The following is a 14,984-nucleotide window of genomic DNA, read 5'->3' as shown; positions in this document are numbered from 1 at the left end:
TCAAAGTAACCCAATGAAGACCAAAGCTAGAACCGGGTGACTTGACTAATCATGAGAACCAGGAGTTAATTTAGATTATGGATGATGGGGCCTCTGCATTCTTCCTTGTGATGGCCAAAACGTTGGCATCTATAGCATAGAAAGGCCTCAGGAATATATTCTTCGATGGGGAAAGCTCCCCAGACTCCTAAGTCCAGTTTGGAGGGAGCTGGACCGATGAAGGTGGCAATGAGGCGTCGAACTGGAACGTTATCTTTGCTCGTGCAGCAAACAGCACAGTCAATGTTGCTGCACGATGTTGCAATGGTGATAGACATCGTCACAGGATACCTGGTGATGACAGCTTTCTTCCTGATAAAAGCAGGATCCAGCAGCGTTAAAGTTGGGTCTTCCTGGAGGAATCTGGCTGTCTCAACATCCTTGGGGTAGATGATAAGATCACCTTTCCTGTTGGGTCTTGCAGTGAGTTGCATGCCTGGCTTAGCAGCCATGGCAGCAACAGAGGCGTAGGAGAGTTCGTTGTCAATATGTGAGAGCCGAAACTTTGGCAGAGGCTTCCTATGACTGTGTAGCTGGGATGTTCTCTGCAATAGCAATGGCCTCTTGCTGGAGTGTCGTAAGGCAATCTGTGCAGTTGCAGTCCGAAGGTTAGAACCCCGTGATACCTGAGGGTAATTCTCTTATAATATCAATCGCAGAAATATTATAGAGTAGGAAGCTGCTGGAGGGAACTTCCATCAGGACGACATGGCCGCCATCTCACCCTAAAATAGATTTTTCCTAAGTCAAAATTCCTTTTTGAATAGATAATTGTACATAGTTCAGTGACCAGCAGTGTTCCAAGTTGCGGAGTGGTGTGGTGTCTCGTACTAAACCAACCGATTAATTCAAATAAAAACATTTCCAGTTATAGAAAAAAATTGGTTGTTTATTTAAAAACAATTTGTCAGACTAATAAAATTGATAATTTAAGTATTTATTGTCTTATTAGCTTCATATGACATAAAAATATTACTTTCAGATTTAAAGTTTGCAGTACATTGTGATAGTATGTAAAAAAAAATCTATTTGTAATCCTCTTATTCTTCAATATTGTTAAAGACAGTAGAATATCTTTAGAAAAGGAAAGAGTATTTATTACTCCTCCTAATAGTAATGGATGAGATAGAAGTGTAATAGTTTTACATTCATTCATTCCTGTACACCTAGGCTGATATGATTATCTTTGAGGACTCTGGAATCTAAAGTCTACACTGAATCACTGGGTTTAGTAGAAGAGGAATTATAGCCATCGCTGCCAGTAAAATCAAAACCATAGAATTTGTAATTATACTTCAATTTCACGCCACTTGCACCAACAGTATACTTTTTCCATTTGGTTATCATGTGTATATTGTGCACAGTCAGCCCTCTTTTTACGCAATTTCACCTACACGCGGCAGAGATAACCGCAATACCTGTTGAATAATAAACCACATTCACAATTAAGGATTTTTATAGATCGAAGATTTCAAATCCCGGCATAGTGTAAAATCCAGACGTCGGATGCCGTCCGGGAGAATAGAAAATCGCTTGTATCACCGGGAAAGACTCGAAAATACACCTCTTTTTTTGTGACTGGTAATGTTCACTGATACTTTCTGTTATTTTCTGAATAAATGTTCGAAAAATATTGGTTTATTTTCATGTTATTGAGAATAATCTCAATCGGACGTCAACATTACACTAACTGGGTAAAATAGCGGGCAGTTAGATAGTGTAATGTTGACGTCCGAATGAGATTATTCTCAATAACATGAAAATAAACCAATATTTTTCGAATATTTATTCAGAAAGTATCAGTGAACATTACCAGTCACAAAAAAGAGGTGTATTTTCGCGTCTTTCCCGGTGATACAAGCGATTTTCTATTCTCCTGGACGGCATCCGACGTCCGACGTCCGGGTTTACACTGTGCCTGTTGCCTCAAATCCCATACACTGTACGTACCTTACCCCATTTACCTCTTCCCCCACCCAGCTCATTTCACCCATCGCTGTATACTGTATATCCATTTACTGTAGTGAAAAATGACAACTATGAAATAAACCGAATTTTAATTAAATTGGTGTTTCACTTAATTGTAGCGTATTTGTAAATAAAAACAGCAAATTATAATATTTTCCATTATTATGTTTATACTTTCTAAAGCAAGTGATTAACCGTGCGTGGTCTGCCGTCGTTAACCTCAATTTTAGGATCAAATAACTCCCTCATTATTAAGGTATGCTATTGAAGGATATTTCATATTTCCTAAGAGAAAGAATTATTGCTGAAATATTTGTTTTAGTTTATGAAATAAGCTGTATTTCTGTTGAAGAAAGTATAAAAATTGAACAATAGGTGAGTTTTAACAAAGCTTACAACTTTACATCTTCGTCCTTAATGAATATGTAAACATATCATCTCTTGGCAAAGATGTAAACAATCCTTGTTATCAATATGTTTTCGCTTCAATATATTGGATTAATTTTTGTTTTTATTATCACTCGCTTGCCATAGATTGGGCCCAGAAGTTTCTCCCAAGTCACATCAGTTAATAAGGATGTGTAGTGTTTTATTGCTCTGCACTTAGAGCGTTGTGTCAAAGTAATTATATAAGGACACTCAAAGAGGTCTTCTGCTCTACCCCCGGAGCATTGAATCAAAATAGATATATGAGGACACTCAATGAGTGCCTCTGCTCCGCACGGGTGTGGAGCTCTACCTACGAGCACCCAAAATCGATCCGATTCAGAGCCGTAAGGGAAGGCTTTAGCTGCAGAGAATAGTGGTATAGAATCAAGTCCCAGTGAGTAAGAGAGACTGGGAGAGGAGAGAAGGACAATTAGTAGTAGAGGAAAGGACCAGTTGTAAGTGAAAGAAATTATCCCTGCTGTAGGGATTGTGAGGCAGTGAGGTTGGTTTGGGGTGAAAGGGAGGATGTGACTTGAGGTCTGAAGGGGATCCGGGACATTTCGAAGGGATGAGACCCGGGTGAAAAGGTGGATGGCAATTGGGATTAGGTCTTGCAAGGAAAGGGTGTTTAGCTGGTGGGTGATTGAATAGGAGGATTGGGACGGGGAAGGATTTGGATGAAGTGAGGGCACTGGAGCTCTCTGGATGACAGGGTCAGGAACGGTAGTAGCCACGGTGGCCGGATCAAGAGTGGAGGTGGTTCGGATGACAGGATCTGGAGTGACAGCGAGTGGATGGTGGCGTCTCTGTCTAGGGATTCTCTGCGGTTTAGGTGTGTTGACTATATGAGTGCCTTGCATGGCTGCAAACCTCTTTAGGTGCTCAGAGCACCTCTTGTTCCATGCATGGTGGGAGCGAGAGCAGTTTGGACATCTCGGCTAGGTGGCTTTACCTCGCTTGTGGGCATCTATGCATTCTTATGAGGGGTGGCGTCAGCTGCAGACTCCGCAAATATTGGGTCCTCCACAGTGCTCATGGTGATGACCATAACATTGACAATGGTAGCACCGAAGCAGCTCAGGAATGTAGTCAGTGATGGGGAAGGTGACCCATATTCCTAAGTCGAGGGTAGGGGGTTTGGTCCCATTGACTGTGGCGATTATGTTGTTGACAGGAACTTCATCTTGATCTTTGCGATGTAGTTGACAGAGGTGGCTATATCTAGCGGCATGGAGATTGGGTATCTGGAGACGACGACTTTGCGCTGCTTCTTGGCCAGATTTAGAAACTCCATTGAGCTTTCTTCCAGGAGGAAACTGACATTCTCCTGATTCTTGGGGGTGAGAATGAGCTCCCTTTTGCGGTTTGGTTGAGTTGAGAAATTTGATTAATAGTTGGCAGAAGCGAGGGCAGGAACTGCGGCATAGGAAGGTTTTCCTTCAGTGGGCTGGACCTTGAACTTGGGCAAAGGTGCAGCGACTGGCAAAGAGCTTGGGATTGTTGCAGTGGCTTCATCCAACGGCTGGGTGAGACATACTGTGCAGTTACAGTCACGGTGGTGAATCCCATCAGAGTCGAGCGTAACATTTTCAGTGGGTTCGTCAGTTTTCCGCAGCAGAGGAAGGTGGGCTGGATTTCAGTTGGGCAGGAGCTGGGTTTGGAGTAGCTGCATTGGGTATTTCTTGGTCCAAGCTGGTAGCCGGTTGGTCCGATGAAGCCAGAGTTAGGCTAGAGGCAGGCTGTGGCTGGGAGTAGGCGAGTCTTCCAGGGAAAGCTCAGCCTGCAATGGTTTGACATTTTTGGCACTGACACAGGCTATTGTAGACCTGGTCTTCTTCTTTTTGCTTGAAGGTGGGAGGATAGCATTTCCAAACCAACCTTCCTGCATGTAAAAACTTTCTTCTCTGCTGGTTTTATCTATAATATCTGAATTCCTCCTTTGGAAAATTCTGCTCTTGTAGAGAGGCAGGTCCCTTCTATGAGTCATCTTCAGGAAGAGTGCATCATGGAATAGAGTGCAATTATCACACCAACAATAGATCTGATGATGGCAGGCTTTAAAGTCCACTTCAATATTCAATTTGAGAGTGATATGGCCCCATACATAATCTCTTGAATAAGAGTATCTGTGACATGGAATGCACCTTTCCTCGGAATCTGGTGGACAGAAGCCCTGGCAGGGGAGGTCATTGGATTTGTAGATGGTATTACAGATGAATGTCAGGCTGTAAGAGCTCATGGTAGGCAAGGCGAGGGAGCCTGGTGTCCCCTGTGCCAGGTAAGCCGATTCTTGGGCTAGCTGAGACGTCCTTCCTCTTTGAAGGCTGAGCTATGACTGATTTCACTTAAGCACACAACTACAGTATATTATTATACTGAGCATATTATAGGTAGTTAAGGCAATCCTTCCATACAAACAAAACAATTGTTTGGTTGTTATTGTGCCGTAACCAGAGAAAAGGATCCAATGTAGTATTGTCTGCCCAGTCAAAGGACCCAATAACTCTCTAGCGGTGGTATCTCAATGTGTGGCTGCTGCCATGGTCAATCTACACATTGAAAAATTCAAATATAGACATTTCAGATATAGAAAAAATAAGGATTAATTTAAAAACTGTTTGAAAAAAGAGTTAAATTAATGATTGCATGAATTATTAATTTATGAGCTTTATGTAACATAGAAATGTTACTTTCTAATTTAAAATCAGCAGTTATTTGTAAGAGTACAAAATTAAACATAAAATCTATACTAATGTTTTACTTGATATTTCTTTCATTTTTAAACGGTAGAGTAAATGATGCTCTGCCTGATAATATTGATCACTCGAAAAGTCTAGTACCAATGCCCTTCATAATCAGGGTTGCCAATTAACTTGACATCCAAACTGCGGTGCAAATCCTCAAAAGTAGCGGCAGTTGCTTCAAAAGGAGCCCAATTTTAGTAACTTAGCCATCATTAAATTGGTACTAAAAACTATTGATATTATATACTATAGAAATAGATTAGTGGGGCGGGGATCGAAATCAATCAACTAAGCTTTTGTAGAAGAGTATGATAACGAAAAATTTACATAATTTGTATTCAAATACACAGAAAATAAAGCTGTATATATTTTTTTGCAAAATTAAATACTAGTTGAATGACATTTAACAAAATTAAAATGAGCAAACTAAAAGAGATTTGTTGTTCATTCAACATAATCATAAAAGGATTTAATCAACTAAGTTTCATATAGTATATTTACGTTGGTGATTGTATTGTTTTAGAATTTATTCAATTAATGGAAAAAAAGTTTTTATAACAAAGGTTCAGTTAGCAAACGTGGTTATGGTGACTCTTCGTCCGATGAAGTTAGTTCTGTCACAAAAGATTCGATGAATTAATTAATACAGACGTCATTTATCATGTCTTCCTTTATGATATTATCAGTATACTTAATAGCCTTGACCCAATTTTCCTTACAAATCGGAAACAAAGTCGTTTTGGATATATTGATCGCATATGTAAAAACAATTTAAACAATCTATTGGCGCCGCGGTTTGTTTATTCCAAAGTAGCCCAATTTCAGGCAAGTAGCGGTACCATTTTATAACCCGCGGCAAGGTGTTCAAAAGTAGCCCAATTGGGCGGGTAAACCGCGGGTTTGGCAACACTGGACAAAACTGACGCAGGAGAAAATTAGAGCCATTTTAAAGTGGGGGACAGTCTGCAAACGCGGCTCCTAACCTGAGCGACGACAGCGAGTGCGAAGAAGGCTCCAAACCCTCGTGCTTGAAGTTCATGTCTTCATTAAGCACCGTGCTAAACAGTCCTCATTTCAAGGTTTTCAAGAAAAAAAAACAGCAGCGTAAAAATGTCAAAGGAAATCATTCGGGATCCGATCTTGAAGAGGAAAGCATATCGGCGGGAAGCAGTCGCTCGACGACTCCCGAAGCGTGCGCGATGAACGTTTCAGATGTGGCGCCGAGAAGAGTGCCGCGGCGATCAGCGAAATAGAAGGCCATCAAGTACGAAGAGTGTGACAAAGGGGAAGGGGACATCAGCCTTGATGAAAGTGATCTGGAGGATAAGACTTTTGAACACCTTGCCGCGGGTTTTGCTCAGTATTCAGGATTATTTGGAATACTATTAGGACCCCACTTATATATATGGTTTTGAGGACACCTTAAAAAGTGTATATAAGTTATGCGTGAACCTTGAAGGATTGTATTAAAGAATCTTGTATAATGTTAGGTATACATGATGGTAAGTGTACACCTACACATCTATTAGTGTACCTTAAGGACTCTATTGGATGAATGGATATGGATAAAGCCACCCCTGTAATGAAGACAAGATTAAATATGCTCAATTTAAAAGCAAATTTTCAGGGGAAAATATGCAGATAATTTATGTGACCTGTGCAAAGTTGGAAAAGGTACGACTGAATATTTATTTTCACGCCCAAAATTAGGACATTTAATGAAACTAGACATAAGTATAAGTAGGTTACAAAATCCTAGCATGGATCTGGTACCATTTATAAGGAGGGCAATGCAAATGAAAGGAGAATTTAAAAAGTCCAAACTAGCCACAGTAAGTTGCTAAAACCGGTAATACCAAGGTGTTATCGTATCTGATTTCAAGATAGATTGGGATAAAAGTAAATATTAAGAATTTCATCATTAATTTATTTATGGTATAAGTAAAATAAGCTTAATTACAATAATATGAATAAGCTAAGAAACTTTACACTTATTTGTAAGGGGATATAGTGCCCGCAAACTTATTTTGAGGAGTGAGCAATTAGAACTAGGAATAAGTGTATAATATTAGGTATATATGATGTTAAATATACACCTACACATCCATTAATCTGCCTATAATCATAAAATTGTTGTCAGGATGCCAGAGAACTTCAAATCAATCAATCAATCATAGAATTGTGGTGTGAGCAACGAGGAACATGAAAGGGTTTAAGGCTCTAGACTCTGATTAAATATTGAAAGAAGAAGAAGTTTTGTTATTGTTTTGAATTTGGAAAATGGCTGATGGACTGAATACGTCCTTTCTCTCCTTAAAAAAAAACAAATATTTCCCGTTATTTCGAACTATATATGAGGATGGTGAGTGAGAATATAACTTTAATTTTAAGTTAGAATCCTTAACTTCATAAATATCTCAGGATTTGTCCTATTAAAAGATTATTTAAGGGATTTTTGAACGAGTTGAAAAGTTCGGACAAGTTTTGGTTAAAAACCTTTTTTTTATTATAGCCTTATATTATGAAATTCTTATATTGTGTGGTTTATTTTAATTGTAATCTACGAATATGTATAAAATAAGGTCTTATTATAAAACAAATATATAAATTATGGTTGACATTATCTTGTTCCAAACCAATTTCACGGCAAAAATAAGGCCATTAAGGTAATTTGTAGAACAGTGGGCTCATCCACCCAATGAAGTAAATAGTCTGGTGGCCGTAATATCTTGCCATAATAGACAAAATTAAGGAAATTAAGTGGATGGTATATTAGATTGGGCCCTATATCTTGTATTTGATAAAATAGGAATCCAATTTTCTCTTATTTGAGCCTATGTCCACTAGTCTACAAATGCACCCATCATTGATTTCCAATCACCTGTGTGTATGTATGATGGCAGTGTAGGGGGGGGGGGTCGCAGGGGGCCGTTAGCCCCTCCCCCGCCGTTAGATAAGTACGTAAGGATATGGCTTGTAGGTTAGGTTAGGGGGCCGAAGTTTATGTCAGTTGGTCCCCATTTTTAATGCATGCGGGAGGAACTGGCCGCTAATATACAAAGACTCCCATGCGGATATCTAAGCTTCCCCTGAGTAATTAGCAAATAAACCTCATCTACTCATCTTGGATATGTTCCTCGGTAATTTTTTATTGTATTACAGGGTGAGATTTCGAACAGAAAATATATGTTTTCCTATAGTAAATAACGTGATTTAACGGAATTTGATGTTCATTTCAATCGGAAACAAACAGATCAACCAATTGGGCTAACTTTAAGTTGCACGGTGTCACTTCTCTTACGAATGTACTGCGAACGATAACCTTAGCAACGTTACCAATAATACACAGTGTTACCAACGTTGACGTATGGTACACAGAGTTACCAACGGCACGCTGACATTACTAACAATAGCAATGATAGATATTTCCATACGTATTTTAAATAATTTCTCCATATAGGTTTTACCCAATATATAAAAAGTACAAAAAGGGCACAGAACCTCACAAACCCACCTAACCTAGCCTTGCATAGTAGTATGACAGGTCACAAAATAACATTTTATCTACATTGGACGTTGGCAGCACTGGTTACTGTATTTTTTCATGACACAATCCTTGTAACGGCGCCTCCAAAGTTTATCCAGATATACTGTTTTGTATTTTCCTCCGGTTATTAAAATTTCAAGAAGGTAATGTATAGAGAAGAAAAGGCTTGTTTTACGTTTATATATCGATTCCTCAGTATGTTTTCCCCACCCAAAACCCCAAGTTCCCTCTGGGGGTCCCCCATTATTGGAGGATATAGATGTATATATATTTCTGAAACTATTAATTTGCGACGGGAACGATTGTCATTTTCGAAGAGAGCGTTATTTTTTCTATAAGAAAAAGTAGTTGTTTTCCTAGGTTACATTGCCTTGTAATACACTACAATGAAACCGATCAGATCTCCCCTTACCTAACCTACCCCAGTATGTGAGGGTCTTACCCTAGACTAAGACCCCTGTTATATCTTTGCCAAAGACCCTTATCTTGATTGATATAGAAGTACTAAGTTTTCGAAAACTGATTTAATTAGGATATATCCACCCTCAGAACTACTAGGGTTTTTTAAGTGGTTTTATAAATTATTCAGCGTATTTCTAAAGGGTTAGATATTGCGTTACTCTCTGCAAGCATTTCTTGCTAACTACTGCTATTGTAAATCTGAACAGGTTGCTGGTGACGTTAATTGTTTCTTTATTTATAGAAGATTGTTCACATACGCATTGTTCATGTTGTAATTTTGAGAGTATATTATTATTAAATGCTAAGCTACAACCCTAGTTGGAAAAGCAGGATGCTATAAGCCCAGGGGCCCCAACAGGGAAAATAACCCAATGAGGAAAGGAAACAAGGAAAAATAAAATATTCTAAGAACAGTAAAAACGTTGAAATAAATATTTATATAACCTATCAAAACTTTTAACAAAACAAGAAGAGAAATCAGGTAGAATAGTGTGCCCGAGTGTACCCTCAAGCAAGAGAGCTCTAACCCAAGTTAGCGGAACACCATGGCTATGGCACTACCAAAAATTAGAGAACAATGGTTTGATTTTGCAATGTCCTCCTCCTAGAAGAGCTGCTTACCATAGCTAAAGTCTCTCTTCTACCCTTACGAAGAGGAAAGTTGCCACTGAATAATTACAGTGCAGTAGTTAACCCCTTGGGAGAAGAAGAATTGTTTGGTAATCTCAGTGTTGTGAGGTGTATGAGGACAGAAGAGATTCTGTAGAGAATAGGCCAGACTATTCGGTGTCTGTGTAGGCAAAGGGAAAGAATCGTAACTAGAGAGAAAGATCCAATGTAGTACTGTCTGGCCAGTCAAAGGACCCCATAACTCTAGTAGTATTATCTCAACGGCTGGCTGGTGGCCTGGCCAACCTACTGCCTATAAGTAGATTATCATAAAACTATAAAAATAAAATCCTTTCCATAGAGAGTTTATAAGTATTGATTGGTTCATGATTTAAACTTGGTTAATATATGGTCAATTTATTTTTATTCACATTAATATAAAATGAGTTTTATCGTGGAGTTATCACTTCGGCTGTCAAATTATACAACTAGGCGTTTGTCTGTTAATGACGAACAACTGAGTGCCACGCCCCGCTAATCAGTTTGATGCGTAGGCACACGGTTCTTGCCCCCTCTTAGACTACAGACTTACTCCAGGTGCTACCAGATTTTTAATATTTTTCTTATAGGTAATGCTTAGCCATTTGTGTTTTGTCTTTGGGGGAAATTCTGATTCTGTTTGCTCGACGATTGGCGTTTTCTCATGGTATCGGATGTCTGTTGCTATTACATAAGTTGGCCGCAAGTTCTCTTGCTTGAGGGTACACTTGGGCACACTATTTTATCTTATTTCTGTTCTTGTTTTGTTAGTTTTTATAATTTGCAGAGGAGATATTTATTTTGATGGTAATGTTCTTAAATTATTTTATTTTTTCTTGTTTCCTTTCCTCGCTGGGCTATTTTACCTTGTTGGAGCCCCTGGGGTTATAGCATCCTGCTTTTCCAACTAGGGTTGTAGCTTAGCAAGTAATAATAGAAATAATAATGATTGGGGAACTCTTCGACCGCTTACTGAGATTTAGAACCTTACAATTGAGAACCACGGATCAGAGTGTACACTCATGTTTGGGGTTTATCACCTCTGATCCTATTGCTTCATAATGCTCCTACCATAGATGAGGAGTAGGAAGGAATCATGCTCCTACCATAGATGAGGAGTAGGAAGGAATCATGCTCCTACCATAGATGAGGAGTAGGAAGGAATTATGCTCCTACCATAGATGAGGTGTAGGAAGGAATCATGCTCCTACCATAGATGAGGAGTAGGAAGGAATCATGCTCCTGCCATAGATGAGGAGTAGGAAGGACTCATGCTCCTACCATAGATGAGGAGTAGGAAGGAATCATGCTCCTACCCTAGATGAGGAGTAGGAAGGAATAACTCAAGCAAAGTATGAACTATCTGTTTTATTGTCTCGATACTTAGGCCAATCGATTCGCATGGTTTCACAGGATGAACAGTACCGAGAACTCGAGGAATTTTCAGTATGGGGTACCGGAACTCGTGCTAACAGTATTCCATCTCGTACATCCTTCGCATTATTATTTCTCGCTAAGCTACAACCCTGGTTGGGAAAGCAGGATGCTATAAGTCCATTCTTACTAAAGAACTTTAGTTAGTAAAGTTGGGAAAAATACAAATTTGTGATATAATTCATTTAACATTTCAAGTTTAAAAGTCTAATACGTTTTATTAAATCAAACTAGACTGGTAAAAAGACATATAGAAATATATCAAACCTATTTATGTATATAAGAACTTTAATCGATTGTGATCCAACAGTTTTTTTTAGTTATAGTTAGGCAAATTGAACATTCGCAAATACGAAATGTTTTTTTTTATAAGTATTTTTGTCTGTACTGAATTATAATATTCTGTAAACAGCATTTTTTAAAATGGGGAAGAGTATATTAGTAAGTATTATTATATCTTCAGCTATGGTATGCAGCTCTTCTAGGAGAAGGACACTCCAAAATCAAACCATTGTTCCCTAGTCTTGGGTAGTGCCATAGCCTCTGTACCATGGTCTTCCACTGTCTTGGGTTAGAGTTCTCTTGCTTGAGGGTACACTCGGGCACTCTTCTATCTCGTTTCTCTTCCTCTTGTTTTTATAGGAAATATTTATTTTAATGTTACTATACTTAAAATATTTTATTTTTCTTTGTTTCCTTTCCTCACTGGGCTATTTTCCCTGTAGGGGCCCTTGGGCTTATAGCATCCTGCTTTTCCAACTAGGGTTGTAGCTTAGCATTTAATAATAATAGTTAATAGTTATCTTCATGCAGGATAGTCCGTAAAATCAGGCCAGAAGGGATTTTTATTCGTTAGTACCGATGCAATATTTTAATGAGTTGGTGCATTTTAAGCTAAGAGAAAATAGCCATTGGAATACTAGCCTTTGTAGTTTTAAAAAGCAACGCTTAAAGTTTAATGAATTTTTCCAATATCTGTCATTTTTATATATACCGCCGCCAACAAAGTTGGAAGGCGGTTATGTTTTAACCCGTTTGTGTTTGTTTGTGAACAGATTTCTGGCTACAATTTTAATTGTAATAAAACTTGCAGGGATTAAATTTTATGTTAAAAGCTGGAAATTAACAAATTTTGAAAGGGCAAGGTCAAAGGTCAGGGTCACAGTCGAGCAAAATGTTCAATTCACGTAATCAGCCAGAAGTTTGGACGTCGTTGCCACAGAGACTTCAAACTTGGTTCATATTTGAGTGTATTGAAATCAATGCCAATTAATACATGTTAAGGTCAAAGGTCAAGGTCGAGAAATAAGGTGCCGTGGCTGAGGTCTGCACTTCACTGAGTGCTCCTCGTTTAAAAAGCAACTCTAAAAGTTATATAAATTTTCATATATGTTGTTTTTATATTTGTATGTATAATTTAATTTTGTAAGTTGGCAAAACTGTCATGTAAACTGAAGTAAATTTATTTGTGTATAAAATGTATTTGCCGATTCACTTATGGTTAATATTAGTGATTTTCCGCATTCTTATTATATATTTTTAAATCCAGGTTTAGGTGATACCAGTATGACCTATTTTATAATAGTTAATCAAATTGTATCGGTTCCTGTAATAAATCAAAATTGCAATTGATTATATAAGATTTTCAATTTGCAGGTGACCTACGATGCAGGATGAGTCGAGGACAGAGGCAATGTAGGCGACCTGTAATAAGTCTCTGTTGGGAGAAGGGTCTGTTTCTCTCCGAGCCTCAGCCTTGGGCTCCTCCATCGGGATAGCGCACTCCCTGTTCTAACGGTTTCTACAGCCATATAAAGGTTTGTCTCTCGGTTAATAGGTAGAGAAAATAACTCTCTGGATCATTTATATTATTTGATAATTTGTGATTTTTCCTCAGTCTTAGAGAACAGAAGTCCTAACTTAAGAACAAATAGGTTCCAAGAATCTGTCTTATATGCCGATTGTTAAATTTTATTGTAGAATGAGCTGAACCTAACTCGCATGCCTACAACGTTTAGCTTCAAAAGTCGAGAAATAGTTTTTTTAATTTCAAATAAAAAATGTTATGTTCATAGCTCTGTCTATCACCAGCGTAACTCAAAAAGTTACATGTGAATTTTTATGAAAATTACGGGATATTTCAGAAATGGGCTGACTTAGAAGTAGTTAGAATTTGGCTGTGATCGTCCCCGCGTTTGTACCTCTGCCAATGAAGTTGGGAGGAGGTTATGTTTTTGTCCCTTTTTGTCCGTTTGTCTGTGAACAACTTTTACGGATTCATTTTTATATCGAGACGTTGAATTGATCTAATTTTGAAAGTCCTAGGTCAAAGGTCAAGGTCAGCTGAATTAACCCTATCCTCAACCCCAAGTTCACATATGGTTTTCACACACTTCAAATACGCCTTCAGTCTAAATTGGTTCTTGGAAAGGCAAGCTGGTTTTGAGAAATAAGCTACTGTGGCGGAGGTTTGCACCCTGAGTGCTTTTCTAGTGTTATCATAGAGTAGATTCATTCGCAGGCAATATATGAGAAAGGGGAAGGTTGGTCCTATGTAGACGTCAGCTTATTCCAATTGATGTTTACCAATAGATAATTAGACGTTTTCGTTGCTCTTCACCACCCTAGACTGATAGGGTTGCACAGATACCATCTGTTGGGTTCTACTTGCTCAGGGTAATCATGTGATTTAAAACTTAGATTAACTATGTGTGCCAATTTATCTCGACTTTACAAAAAAGAGGAGGCCAATTAATAAAACTAATCATCAAAGTTTGCCAAAAAAGCTCCCCCAAAAATCAACCGAACTGTAGAGTTCTCTTGCTTGAGGGTACACTCGGTCTCACACTTCTATTTTATTTCTCTTCCACTTGTTTTTAAAGTTTTTATAGTTTATATAGGAAATATTAATTTTTCAATATTAAACTTACCCGATAATCATGTAGCTGTCAACTCCGTTGCCCGACAGAATTCTACGGGAGGGATACGCCAGCTATCACTATACTAGAAGGGGGTGTACTCACAAGCGCCACCTGTGGCCAGGTACTACAGTACTTGTTGTTGACGCCACCTCACTTTTTCCTCTGTCGTGCTTCCGGCAAGACGTTCTTGGATACGCTTATGATTTTGGAGTATTGTTCACGGTTTGGTGAAGTATTTCTCTAAAATTTGCAGCTATTCGCTATACTAGAAACTTCTATATTAGCTTAGTTAGCTTTTGGATTTAATTTAATTATGGTGACGAAGAGAGTATGAACTCTCTTTCACCTTTAAATGGCCGACCCTTCCCTTAGACGGAAGTGTTGGTGTCTAAGAGAGTATAGACTCTCTTTCTTAATTTTGCTTAACAAAAGTTATAGATTTTTTTTATATCTCTCCGCCTTTTATAGGCCTCTTCGATTAACTTCCTTTTATTATAAACTTATTAAAATTAATTTTTATATTTGTTTATTTTCGACCTTTCCTAATAGTAGGCGGTCTTTTCTTGGTACCGAAGTTAATTAACATTGAGCCCGTCATTTCGGTTTTACCTGTTAACATATTTTGCTATTTTAATGTTTTTGAAAGAATTTCTTTGATAGTCTCGTACTGTTTTCAAAGTTGAACTAACGTTTTGTTTTGTCTCTGCAGTTGTTGACGTTCAGAACGTTCAACTTGCACTCTATCGTTACGATAGAGAGAGAATTTTCACGGTGTCACGTTGCAGTAAGAGT

General features: G+C 38.3%; 2 long non-coding RNA genes across 2 annotated transcripts in view; one reads left to right on the top strand and one right to left on the bottom strand.

The window, feature by feature from the left end:
* LOC137633641 (uncharacterized) overlaps positions 1–13,082 on the top strand; it is a 187,465-nt gene extending 174,383 nt beyond the window's left edge. Inside the window, exon 3 of the long non-coding RNA XR_011042328.1 lies at positions 12,928–13,082. This is a non-coding gene — a long non-coding RNA (uncharacterized lncRNA). The remainder of the gene's footprint in view (positions 1–12,927) is intronic.
* LOC137633645 (uncharacterized) overlaps positions 1–14,984 on the bottom strand; it is a 191,943-nt gene that overhangs the window by 136,676 nt on the left and 40,283 nt on the right. The window lies entirely within an intron of this gene.

The sequence above is a fragment of the Palaemon carinicauda genome, chromosome 43 (genome assembly GCF_036898095.1).
Source record: "Palaemon carinicauda isolate YSFRI2023 chromosome 43, ASM3689809v2, whole genome shotgun sequence".
In the NCBI taxonomy this organism is placed as follows: Eukaryota; Metazoa; Arthropoda; class Malacostraca; order Decapoda; family Palaemonidae; genus Palaemon; species Palaemon carinicauda.
Note: the sequence above shows the minus strand (reverse complement) of the source record. Positions and strands in the feature narration are given on the sequence as shown.